General features: G+C 42.4%; 1 protein-coding gene across 1 annotated transcript in view; it reads left to right on the top strand.

Moving 5' to 3' along the window:
* The first annotated feature begins 7,563 nt into the window (after positions 1–7,563).
* Positions 7,564–12,708, top strand: part of VWA5B2 (von Willebrand factor A domain containing 5B2) — an 84,522-nt gene continuing 79,377 nt past the window's right edge. The window contains exon 1 of the mRNA XM_058188256.1: positions 7,564–7,786. The gene's annotated coding sequence lies outside the window, so the exon portion shown is untranslated. The remainder of the gene's footprint in view (positions 7,787–12,708) is intronic.

The following is a 12,708-nucleotide window of genomic DNA, read 5'->3' as shown; positions in this document are numbered from 1 at the left end:
TATAGATGGCATTTAGACCCCAAAAGTTGTCATGTATGTATCCTAATGTACAGGCTAAATGTTGGAGATGCGATTGTGAAGATGCCACTTATTACCATATATGGTGGACTTGTAAAAAGTTAAAGCATTTTGGATTAAAGTATGGTGGATCATGCAGAATATTTTGAAAAGAAGATTAAGTTTACTCCGCAGTTCTTTCTACTAGGAATAATTATGGATTGTACAGCTATAGAGACTAAATTGATTTTGAACTTAATAACAGCCCCAAGACTTTTGATTGCTCAATATTGGAAGAAAGAAGAATTACCTACAATTGAAGAATGGACACTCAAAGTATCAAATCTGGCAGAGATGGCAAAATCTCCGCTTACTTGAAAGACTATACACTAGAAAAATATATTTTAGAATGGAAAATGTGGATTGATTATATTCAAAATAAGTATCAGATAAAAAAATATCGAATAGCATATGAGTAAATTTAGGAAATATTTTGTATTAGATATATTTTTGAAGGAGAGGGGAATTGAGAGTGTGACTAAGTGTGGTGTGACTAGAGATTATAATTTAGGAATTATTTTAGATTATGATTGTTAGTTTTGATACCCTGCATTTTGTTCTGGGAAGTCGGGGTGGGGGTGGGGGTAAGGGGAGGAATTGGGGGTTTGGTAGAGATGGAGTGATGGTTAATGTACAGGGATTATTGAAGATGTATAAATATAATTAATGCAGGGTCGGGTCTGCCCAGTTACCATTTTAGAACGGTGGGGAGGGAGAAAAGAGAGAGTAGGAGGTAGGAAAGAGGAGAAGAGGAAGGAAGAGGGGTAGAAGAGGGAGAAGGAAGGTGTAGGGTGGAGGGAGGAGAGGATGTAGATAAGAGAAGGAGAGGAAGGTCTGGAAAGTAGAAGAAGGTAGAAGAGGGAAGAGTGTTAAAAAGGGGGGTGGTGACTGGGCAAGCCCGACTAATTGTATATAACTGTACATTGGATGAATTATTTGATATGATTGTAAAAATAAAACTTTTTATATAAAAAAAAAAAAGAATCATAAGGTACAACACTTAATGATAGTCATAGGGTACAAATACAAATAGGTCATCTAGTCCAACTATCTGCTCAAGCAGGAGACCCTATATACCATTTCTGACAGATGGCTGTCCAATCTCTTCTTGAAAACTTCCAGTGATGAAGCACCCACAACTTCTGAAGGCAGAGAGTCTAGAGGCAGAGATTCTAAAAGTCGGCCACTATTTCTAACATCATAAAATACAATATAAGTAGTCATCGACTTACGACCACAATTGACCCCAAAATTTATGTTGTTCAGTGAGACATTTGTTAAGTGAGTTTTGCCCCATTTTATAACCTTTCCTGTCACAGTTGTTAAGTGAATCACTGCAGTTGATAAGTTAGTACCACTGTGTTAAGTGAACCTGGCTTCCCCATTTTGACTTTGCTTTTCAGAAGGTTGCAAAAGGTGATCACATGATCTTGGGACACAGCAGTGGTCACAAATATGAACCAGTGCCAAGCAACTGAATTTTGATCACATGACCATGGGGCTGCTAAAAAGGTCGTAAGGGTCAAAACCGGTCCTAAGTCACTTTTTTCCAGTGCCGTTTTAACTTTGAACAGGTCACTGAATGAACTGTTGTAAGTTGAGGACTACCTGTAATAATTTACATCCTGACGAGGGATGTATATACATACATATATATGTGTGTGTGTGTGTTTTCTGAGGTTTTTGTGGGTGTTTGTATGTAGGTCTTTGGTTATTCAGGTTTTCTCCCATGTAAAATTGGAAGTGTCTTGGTGACGTTTCGACAAAGTCTCATTCGTCATCTTCAGGCTGGTGTTTACAGCTTTGTGCTTCTAGGACAACACCAGCCTGAAGATGACCAATGAGACTTCGTTGAAACATCGCCAAGACACTTCCAATTTTACGTGGGAGAAAACCCGAATAACCAAAGACCTACATACAAACACCCGCGAAAACCTCAGAAAACATATATATATATATTCATACACACACACACACACTCACATACACACACAAACACACACACACATATATACATACATACGTGTTTTGTGTGTGTATGAATATATATGACAGCAAACATCTAGGAGAGCAAAAGAATAATAAATTAAATTAAATTCTGAAGGGTGGAGGAAGAAACATCTGTGTAATCTCATCTACGGTTTTGTTCTTGAGTTGCATCATTAGAGCAGATGCCTAGAGCAGATGCCGACAGTCTTGCTGTGCAATAGGACAAGGGCAATTATTTTTCTAAAGTAAGCTATTAAGAGATTGTATATGTACAGTAGGTTTATTGGTGGGCATGTATTCTCAGAGAGGGGAGGCAAAGAACGAATATCTCCTTGAGTCAGCAGAATTGTCCTTATTTCAGAGAGAGGCACATGATGTCGTGTCCCACTCCTCCGCTGATGGCCGGGTCAGGGAAATCCGAATCAGGTGTGCCTCTGCAGCTCTGCCAAAGTCCTAGCAAAGTCCTCAGGGCAGGCAGGAGACCAGAAAGTGACTTCAGCAAGATATGTTTAGACTTTGCCTGACTCAGAGAATGCCAGAAAGCAGGTCCTTTATATAGGCCATGGGGTGTGGCTCCATGACTCAGCACTTATCCAGGCCTGCCCCACCCTTCCTTCTGTTGCCTCCGCCTATCAAGTCTTCTGACGCGAGGGTCACTCCAGTCGGCAGCTGTTGGTAATAGACCTTCCTCAGGCTCACATGCTATGGAGGAGGGGGAGGGGTCTAGTTACTCCGTTTGCCTGGGCATGGAGCCAGAGCTGGGGGCTGGAGGTATTTCTTCCTCTTCAGCCTGTCTGGGCATGGAGCCAGGGCTGGGGCCGGGAGGCATACTAGGACATTCTTCAGCGTTCAGAAGCAGATAAGAAGACCCCGGCTGCGGTGAGAGCAGGCAAGACACAACACATGAATTGTGTATCACAGCACAGCTTATAGGTCAGAAGCGAATGTGTTCTAATCCAGGGCTCTCCAACCTTGGCAACTTTTAAGACATATGGACTTCAACTCCCAGAATTAGGAACTCTGGGAATTGAAATCCACACGTCTTAAATTTGCCAAGATTGGACAGCCCTGTTCTAACCATTTCATTTACCTCCATGCTCTGCAGGCTGAAGATTCATACATTGGTCTGTTCATCAACATAGAGGTGGGCCATGGACAGGCTGTGGCAGCAAGCCATATACAGGTAGCCCTCAACTTATGTCCGTTCATCTGTTTAATCACCATTTTGATGTTACAATGGGTTTGAAAAAAAGTGACTTTCAACCAATCTTCTCACTTACGACCCTTGTGGTGTTTCACGTTCACGTGATCACAACTCAGGTTCTTGGCAACTGGCATGTATAGGTGGTCTTCGACTTACAATCATTCATGTAGTGACGGTTTGAATTATGACGGCACTGAAAAAAGTGACTTACAATTGTTTTTCATACTTACAACCATTGCAGCCACCCCATAGTCATGTGATCAAAATTTCCATGCTTGGCAATGAATATTTATGATGGTTGCAGTGTCCTGGGGTCACCTGATCCCCTTTTGTGACCTTCCGACAAGCTAAGTCAATGGGAAAGCCAGATTCCCTTAACAACTGTGTTATAACTTAAACAACTGCAGTACTTCACTTAAGAACTCTTGGCAAGAAAGGCACGGAAAATGGGACAAAACTTAATAATGTCTCCCTTGACAAGAGGAATTTTGGATTTAATTGTGGTTGTAAGTTGAGGACTATCTGTATTTATGACCATTGCAGCATCCCAGGGTCACATGATCACCATTTACCACTTCCCCAGGGAGTCGGATAAGCAAAGTCACCAGGAGAAGCCGGAATCGTTTAGTGACCACAGCAAAAAAAGGTTGTAAAATCAGATGCGACTCACTTAATGACTCCATCACTTAGAAAGAGACGTTCCAGTTCCAATTATAGTTGTAAGTTGGGATCTAGCTGTGGTCAAAGTAGAACTTCCAAACTTTGAGAGGTGGCCCTACCTTGATATAGAGAAAGAGAGTAGCAACAGAAAGGGTATCAATTAGAGGTGAAGAACTATCTTTTTTTCCTCCCTCCGCGCAATTATGTCTATTTCAGCTGTGCTAAGAGGAACAAAAGCCAGAAATCGGAGTATTGATAAAGGTACTTCCCAATGTCAGGGTTCCAAGTAACAAAAGAAGACTCCGAGGGTTGAAGTTCCTCAAAGTCCCATTTTATTAGAGATGTCATATTGGCACATTTGAGAAAACCCGAATCGAAAAGCTTCCAGGTTTTCCCCACCCAAAAGAAAGTCCAAGTCCCTGCCCCAGCACCCAGCACCCACATGTCCATCACATGGTCCAATCAATGCACTGTCCCAACTGGAAATACCTCCCAGTCACACCACTCCAGGTGCAGGGCAAGCTGTCCTTGACTCTCTGAGACTGGAAGCGTCGCGGTGAGATCGGCTGGAAAAATAGCGGGCTCTGATGAGCTCCATGAAAATCCAGACAAACCACTGTCGGGTTCTTTGGACCAGAACCATCCCATACACAAAAAAAATTGCAATAAAAACTGATTTCATAAAAATTGCTGCAGTTTTTAAGTGAATTGTTGCAGTTGTTAAGCTAGTAACGCGGTTGTTAAGCGAACCTGGCTTTCTGTCGTGTCCCACTCCCCCTCTGACGACCGGGTCAAGGAAGTCCGTATCAAACGTGGCAACGAAGCCTCTGCAGCTTTGCCAAATTCCTTCAAGGTTTATCAGGGCAGGCAGGAGTCCAAGTTGTGACTTCAGCGATAGAGTCCAATATCAGCAAACTAGATGAGACTTTGCTTGACTCAAGGTTGGAATGCCAAAAGCAGGTCCTTTATATAGGCTGTGGGGTGTGGCTCCATGACTCAGCATTTATCCAGGCCTGCCCCTCCCTTCCTTCTGCTGGCGTCGCCTCTCAGATCTCCGGAAGCGAGGATCCTCCCACTTTGAATTGTCTTCTGCTGTTTGGGAAAGGGAGGGGTCAGAAGGAGTAGGCCCGAGCAATTCCAATCCCTGGCTGGCTTCCTCTGACGGCTGAGCCAAAGGAACACACGCCGTATGAGTGAGGTTTATCGGGTTTGTTTGTTCATTCCTGGAATCCTCTCTGGGCATGGGGCAGGGCCAAGGGCTGGAGGCATGACAGGCCGTTCATCTTCATTATCAGACTCGGAGACTGATAACAGGCCCGGCTGAGGAGAGGAGGGAGGACGAATCACAACGCTTTCCCATTACTTCGCTTGTCAGAAGGTTGCAAAAGGGGAATCACATGACCCCAGGACACTGCGACCGTCATAAATATGAATCAGTTACCAAGCGTCTGAATTCTGATCACAGGGATGCAGCAACAGTTATAAGTGTGAAAAACAGTTATAAGTCACTTTTCAGTGCCATTGTAACTTCAAACGGTCACTAAACAAATAGCTGTAAATTGAGGACTGCCGGAACAGGCAGCTGAAGTCCAACTTGCAGAAGACAGTGGCAGGGGTTTGTTTTCCTCGATAAAAAGTATGCTATTCTTGTGATTTACCTCTCGTATTTTATTAATGCTGGCAACTTTGCTCTTGGCTTGGCCCCAGGACTGGAATAGGAAACTGTCTGGAGCCACCAAGATAAGGAATGGGAGGGGCTGGAGTTTCAGCACTGGATTGTTTAAGGAGGTCCACAAATATTTTGGCTGCAAAAATCCAGGCAAGCTTCAGGTGGCAGCCAGACGTGCCCTTTTTCTGTACTGTCTGGTGGTTGTCCAGATATTTTGCAGCACAAATAGGTCTGGTTAGGAAGGCCCACTCTTTCTCAGGTGGGGCAGCAAGCTATATAGTTTAGCTCACCCTCCATTCAAGGAGAGGAAGCTTAAAGGGAGAAAAAAATAATAATGTAGTTCTACTAGGAAGTAGATTATTAGACAGCTATACAGACTCTGTGCTTAGCACAGGGTGTGGTTCTATCTATCTATCTATCTATCTATCTATCTATCTATCTATCTATCTATCTATCTATCTATCTATCTTATCTTTCTATCTATCTATCTATCTATCTATCTATCTATCTATCTATCTATCTATCTATCCATCTATCTGCCTGCCTACCTGCCTGTCTAGTGTCTGTCTGTCTGTCTGTCTGTCTGTCTGTCTGTCTGTCTGTCTGTCTCTATCTATCTATCTATCTATCTATCTATCTATCTATCTATCTATCTATCTATCTATCTATCTATCTATCTATCTATCTATCTATCTATCTATCTATCTATCTATCTGCCTGCCTGCCTGTCTAGCTGTCTGTCTGTCTGTCTGTCTGTCTCTCTCTCTCTATCTATCTATCTATCTTTCATCTATCTATCTATCTATCTGCCTGCCTACCTGCCTGTCTAGCTGTCTGTCTCTGTCTGTCTGTCTGTCTGTCTGTCTCTATCTATCTATCTATCTATCTATCTATCTATCTATCTATCTATCTATCTATCTATCTATTCACATACATTCATACTGACACTCATTACCTCGAGTAAAGTAAATTGAACCAATAGATGTGCATGAATAATTATCCTGTAAGGATGGGCAAACTATTTTATTGTTATTGCAAGACTTCGACTTCCGACTGCAATTGCAAGTTGCCCGTGTTTAAACTGAAGTAAAGTGGCCAACATCATAAGGAGTCAGAGGACTATAAAGTTGAAAATAAGGTTCATATTTTCATTTCCTCTTTGGATAAAGAAGAATGTTTGGTATGCAATGCCTGCAGTTACTTAGATCTGCTATTCCTTGAGTTAGCAGAAACTACACTGGAAGGTTGCACGTAAATCAACTTTGCATTTTTTAAACAAAACAGCATGGAGGATTCCAGACAAAAGGTCTACTTTTCGTGGAGGTAAAATTGGGCTTTGGGTCCAAATTGTGTACAGGTAGTCCTTGACTTACAACAGTCTGTTTAGTGACTGTTCAAAGTTACAACAGTTAAAAAAAAGTGACTTATGACTGCTTTTCACACGACCGTTGCTGCATCCCTGCGGTCACGTGATCAATTGACTCATATTTATGACCGTTGCAGTGTTCTGGGGATCACGCGATCCCCTTTTGCAACTTTCTGACAAGCAAACTCAGAAAAGCCAGATTCAGTTAACAACTGCAGTGGCTCACTTTAACAAATGTGGCAAGAAAGGTTGTACAGTTGGGGCAAAACTCACTTAAAAAATGCCTCGCTTAGCTACCTGAGCTCAATTGTGGTCGTAAGTTGAGGACTACCTGTAATTTGGAGTGGGGGGGGAAGTTTCTCTCTAGTCCAGATGCCTTTCAAAGACTTTCCTCCTGTTTCCGAGCCTAATTCTGACAGGTGTACTTCATCATCTGGATAAAGGCAAACTAGCCCTTGCTGAGAATTCGCTGTCTCTTTCTCTCTGTTAGCAGAGTTCTGCAGATATCCTGGCCCTTTAACTGGGATCTGCTTGGACCTGCTCAGTTCCTTTTCTTCTGGCAGACAGAGAGGAAGCAGAGATATAGTGCTATAGCACTGAGGAAGCCAGTACCGAAGAGAGCCTGCAGCAGAGCGGGTGTGAGTGTATGGGCGAGCAAATGCACAAAGAAGTGGGAAACCTTCCAGTTTTCCCCTTGAAAGGGAAAGGACAGAAGCTGGGGGCTTGCAGAATTAGACTTCTGCTCACTATCGGTGACCCCCAAAGTGGGAGGATGCTCAAGCCATAGTCATTCGTCTAAAATCAAGCTGGTTAAGACTGCAGACCGTGTGACATTCTCCAGGTAAGCCTTTACGTGTCCGCTCTGTTGGCTAACTTTGAAGAGAGTAAATGAGTGTTAGTAGAGTAAGTGGGTCTGGATTGCATATGAAGAGACACCAACGTATTGGGATCCTGGATCTTTTTGGATCGCCTCCTATGGATAGGAGATTCCTGGGTAAAACTCTGAGTAATGAATAACTTACTCATGCTTTTTCAAAAAAAAAATGCTTAATTGCTAGGTAGGTATTTTAATGATCAAGAGACTCCTACCGTGTTTCCCCGAAAATAAGACCCTGTCTTACATATTTTTTGAACCCTGAAATAAGCGCTTGGTGTTATTGCCATGCGCGCAAAAGCCCGATTGGGCTTATTATCAGAGGATGTCTTATTTTGGGGGAAACAGGGTAATACAGATGTGACCCATATTTTTTTGTACAGAAAAAGGACGTGACCCATATACTGGGGTATATCAGGAAATAGTCCTGCTGCTGCATCATAGATAGACCTGTACTTATGTATTATTGCACATCCACCATATTAATTATTTACTGTAATATAATGTCCCACAAAATGTTTCTGAGTCTACCTTGTAAAAATCCCCAGCCTGGAGGCCCACGAGACTGGACAACCGATTGCGTCCAAAGAGAAATAATGGACAAGAGGCAAGAGGCTTTTAGATCAGGGGTCTTGGCAACTTTAAGCCTGGAGGACTTCAACTCCCAGAATTCCCCAGCCAGCTTTGCTGGCTGGGGGATTCTGGGAGTTGAAGTCCTCCAGGCTTAAAGTTGCCAAGGTTGGAGACCCCTGCTTTAAATGGTCCAGTCTATTGTGTTTGAGAGCTCAGATGGCCTTGGTAATTCATCAACCATCCTAAATTTTATCTAGGATTGCTTCCTTGATGGACTTTTACTTCACCAATTCAGGTGAAAAGAATCCATCTTTATGGCCCATTCACTTGGGTTGCTGAAGGCATCACATATCAAGATAATTTCAATAGGTATTCGTTTTGATTTGCGGGTTTGCACATGCTTCAGGTCTAAATTTTAATTTTGTTTGTTTGTTACATTTATATTCCACTTTTCCCCCCCCACGTGCTCATCCCGACGTACATGGCATTCCCTTCTCCCTTTTCCCCCATGATAATCCTGTGGAATAGATTGGAAATTAAGGGTGGATGTGAACCTAGATTTTCGTGGCATTAGTCTCAAGCCTTAACTACTACGCCATACTGGGGATACTGTCTGGGTGGAACAGCTGAGAACAAGAGAGAAACCCTATTTTAATGTCTCATTTTATTCTTGGAGCTATTTAAATTATCAGGCCCAGTTTATCACACTGAAGTCCTGCTGCGACAGAGAGATTCTGCCAGGATTAAAATGTGATTGATGTAATCAAAAAGTTTTAGGAAGAAAAGATAAATTGCACGCCTGGGGCGTAAGTTATCAAAATACAGTTGGTGAAATTTCTTAGATCATCCAGACTCCGTGCAATTGTTACAGTATCTCTGTAAACAACAAAATACCTTATCCCACTAGACTTGAAATCCTGGGCTTGGAAAACTTGGAATTCCGTCGCCTTCGACAAGACCTAAGTTTAACTCATAGAATCATCTATTGTAATGTCCTTCCTGTCAAAGACTACTTCAGCTTTAATTGCAATAATACAAGAGCAACCAATAGATTTAAACTTAATGTCAACCGCTTTAATCTAGATTGCAGAAAATATGACTTCTGTAACAGAATCATCAGTGCTTGGAATACTTTACCTGACTCTGTGGTCTCTTCTCATAATCCTAAAAGCTTTAACCAAAAACTTTCTACTATTGACCTCACCCCATTCCTAAGAGGGCCATAAGGGGCGTGCATAAGCACACAAACGTGCCTACCGTTCCTATCCTATTGTTTTTCTTTTCTTCTATACCTTTATATACTATATAACCTTTCTGTATGATAGTTACATATATTGTTGTGACAAAATAAATAAATAAATAAATATCTCCCAGGCCTGGAACAAAATCTTTTCTGTTTTTCCCCCCTTTGACTCATCGTTCCCAGTTTATGTTGAAAGGCTTCCAAGCATTAATGTACACATTCAAGGATGCGTCTGCTCATCAGATTTCTATCTTTGTCTTTGCTACTTTTGTTTGGGCAAGTTCATAATAGTACAAATAGTTTGGAAGCCAGAAAATAGTCAAAGATGCTTGAGAGATTTATGTTTCAGAATGTGCCGGTAGTCCTTGACTTACAACCATTGGTGTAGTGACCGTTTGACGTTACAGTGGCACTGAAAGAAGTGACTTCTTATGACCGGTTTTCACACAACACTTGCAGCATCCCCATGGTCATGTGATCCAAATTTCGGCACCTGGCCATGCATTTCTGACAATTGTACTGTCCCAGGGTTGTGAGAGCACCATTTGTGTCTTTCCTAGCTGGCTTCTGACAAGCAGAGTCAATGGGGGAAAGCCCGATTTGCTTAACCACTGCGATTCACTTAACAGCTGCAGTGATTCACTTAACAACTGTGACAAAAAAAGGGGGCGGGGAAATAGGATCCAATTCACTTAACTGCCTGTAGAGCAGGGGTCACCAACCTTTCGGACCTCAGGGACTACTAAATTCATAATTTTAAATCCCGAGGACCACTAATATGATTTTTTAAAAAAGATAAATATTATTTAGTGCAATATAAAAAATGCAAATAATTTTTCTGTGGACCGCCAAAATTTTCTCACGGACCACATGGACCACTGGTTGGTGACCACTGCTGTAGAGGATTACCTTTACAGTAAGCCAGAGCGGCCAAGGTTTGGAAAACCTTTTTACCGGTAAGAGTTGTTTAACAGTGGAGCAGATTAATTTAGGGCAGTGGTTCTCAACCTTTATAGTGCTGCAACCCCTTTAATACAATTCCCCACGATGTGGCGACCCCTTTAATACAATTCCCCACGATGTGGCGACCCCAACCGTAAAATTATTTTCGTTTTGAATTTATCGCGCCTGAAGCCGTATTGGCTAGCGATCTGAACTGCTTGCGATTACCTTGAGGACGGAGACATTAAAGCAGAGACTCCTCCACCTATTAAGTTTATCGCGCCTGAAGCCAGATTAGGCTAGCGATTGGGAGTGATTGCAGCTGGCTTGAGAGGGAGACATCAGAGCAAAGATTTCTCTCTTTTTTAATTCATCGTGCCTGAAGCCGAATTTGGCTAGCGATTTGAAGAGTCTGCAGCTGGCTTGTGGAGTCAACCATTGGAGTGCGATTCTTCGACTCGCAAGTATACTTCCCATATTTCCGATGATCTTAGACGACCCCTGGCAAATCGTCATTCGACCCCCAACGGGGTCGCGACCCACAGGTTGAGAACCGCTGACTTAGGAGATAGTGAGTTCTCCTTTAATGGGGCCATTCAGTATTACCAAAGGGAGACGTCCATGAAATTGTTAGGAGCCAGGCTCGATTTGTAGGAAACTCTAACCAAACTTCTCTGCACTGGAGAAACCACTATAGAGTCTGTACAAGGAGGCCTCGACTTACAACCACAGTTGAGCCTGAAATTTTTGTTGCTGAGTGAGATATTTGTTAAGTGAGTCTTGTCCTATTTTACGACATTTCTTGTCACAGTTGTTGAGTTAGTAACTCGGTTAAGTAAAAGCAACTTCCCCCTTGACTTTGCTTGTCATTAGTTCGCAAAAAGCTTACTAAAAAGCAAAGACATCACCCTGCCAACAAAAGTGTGTATAGTCAAGGCAATGTATGGCTGTGAAAATTGGACCATAAGAAAGGCTGAGCGCCGAAGAATTGAGGCCTTTGAACTCTGGTACTGAAGAAGACTCCTGAGAGTCCCTTGGAATGCAAGACGATCAAACCGGTCAGTCCTAGAGGAGATCAACCCTGACTGCTCTTTAGAAGGCCAGATCCTGAAGATGAAACTGAAATACTTTGGCCACCTAATGAGAAGGAAGGATTCCCTGGAGAAGAGCCTAATGCTGGGAAAGATGGAGGGAAAAAGAAGAAGGGGACAACAGAGAATGAGGTGGCTAGATGGAGTCACTGAAGCAGTCGGTGTGAGCTTAAATGGACTCCAGAGGATGGTAGAAGACAGGAAGGCCTGGAGGAACATTGTCCACGGGGTCGCAATGGGTCGGGTATGACTTCACAACTAACAATATCGGAAATACTGATCACATTACCTCAGGACACCGCAACCATCAAAAATATGAGTCGGTTGCGTCTGAATTTCGTCTGAATTTCGTCTGAATTTCGTCTGAATTTCGATTATGGGACCCTGGGGATGCTGCAACAGTTGTAAGTGTGAAAAATGGTCATAAGTCACTTTTTCCAGTGCTATTGTAACTTTGAATGGTCACTAAACAAACTGTTGTAAGTCGAGGACTATCTGTATTGAAGAAGGGGCTTGGATGAGGTGACTTCCAAGATGCTCCCAGCTCCCTAATTTTGTCCTTTATTCCACTTCTCTGGAATAAAAGGGGCAAATTCACATAAAACGTTGAAATCGCACCATCTGAATTGATGTTTTTTATTCTTAGATCCTCCTGGTTTCATTTTAATAGAAACAGATGCATTTCTGTTAGAGTGTTTGCCAAGCTAAATTGAAAAATAGTATAATTTTAAAAAAAACGTATCAAACAATTGTGAGAACTGGTAGCAACAGCAGATGTATTATTTTTAATTTTCAATACGGTAAAGATTGATATATGGGGAAGGGAAACACTTTTGCGGTCTCCCATAATTTTTAAAAGTGACGGGGTCACGAAAGAAAAAACTTTCAGGAATACTTCTGTGTCCCCTAAACCAGTGTTTCTCAATCCTGACAATTTTAAGATGGGTGGACTTCAACTCCCAGAATTCTCTAGCTAACAATGCTGATTAAGGAATTCTGGGAGTTGAAGTCCACAACTGTTCTGTCTCTAAGGAGTTGAA

This window comes from Ahaetulla prasina, chromosome 6, assembly GCF_028640845.1.
Source record: "Ahaetulla prasina isolate Xishuangbanna chromosome 6, ASM2864084v1, whole genome shotgun sequence".
In the NCBI taxonomy this organism is placed as follows: Eukaryota; Metazoa; Chordata; class Lepidosauria; order Squamata; family Colubridae; genus Ahaetulla; species Ahaetulla prasina.
Note: the sequence above shows the minus strand (reverse complement) of the source record. Positions and strands in the feature narration are given on the sequence as shown.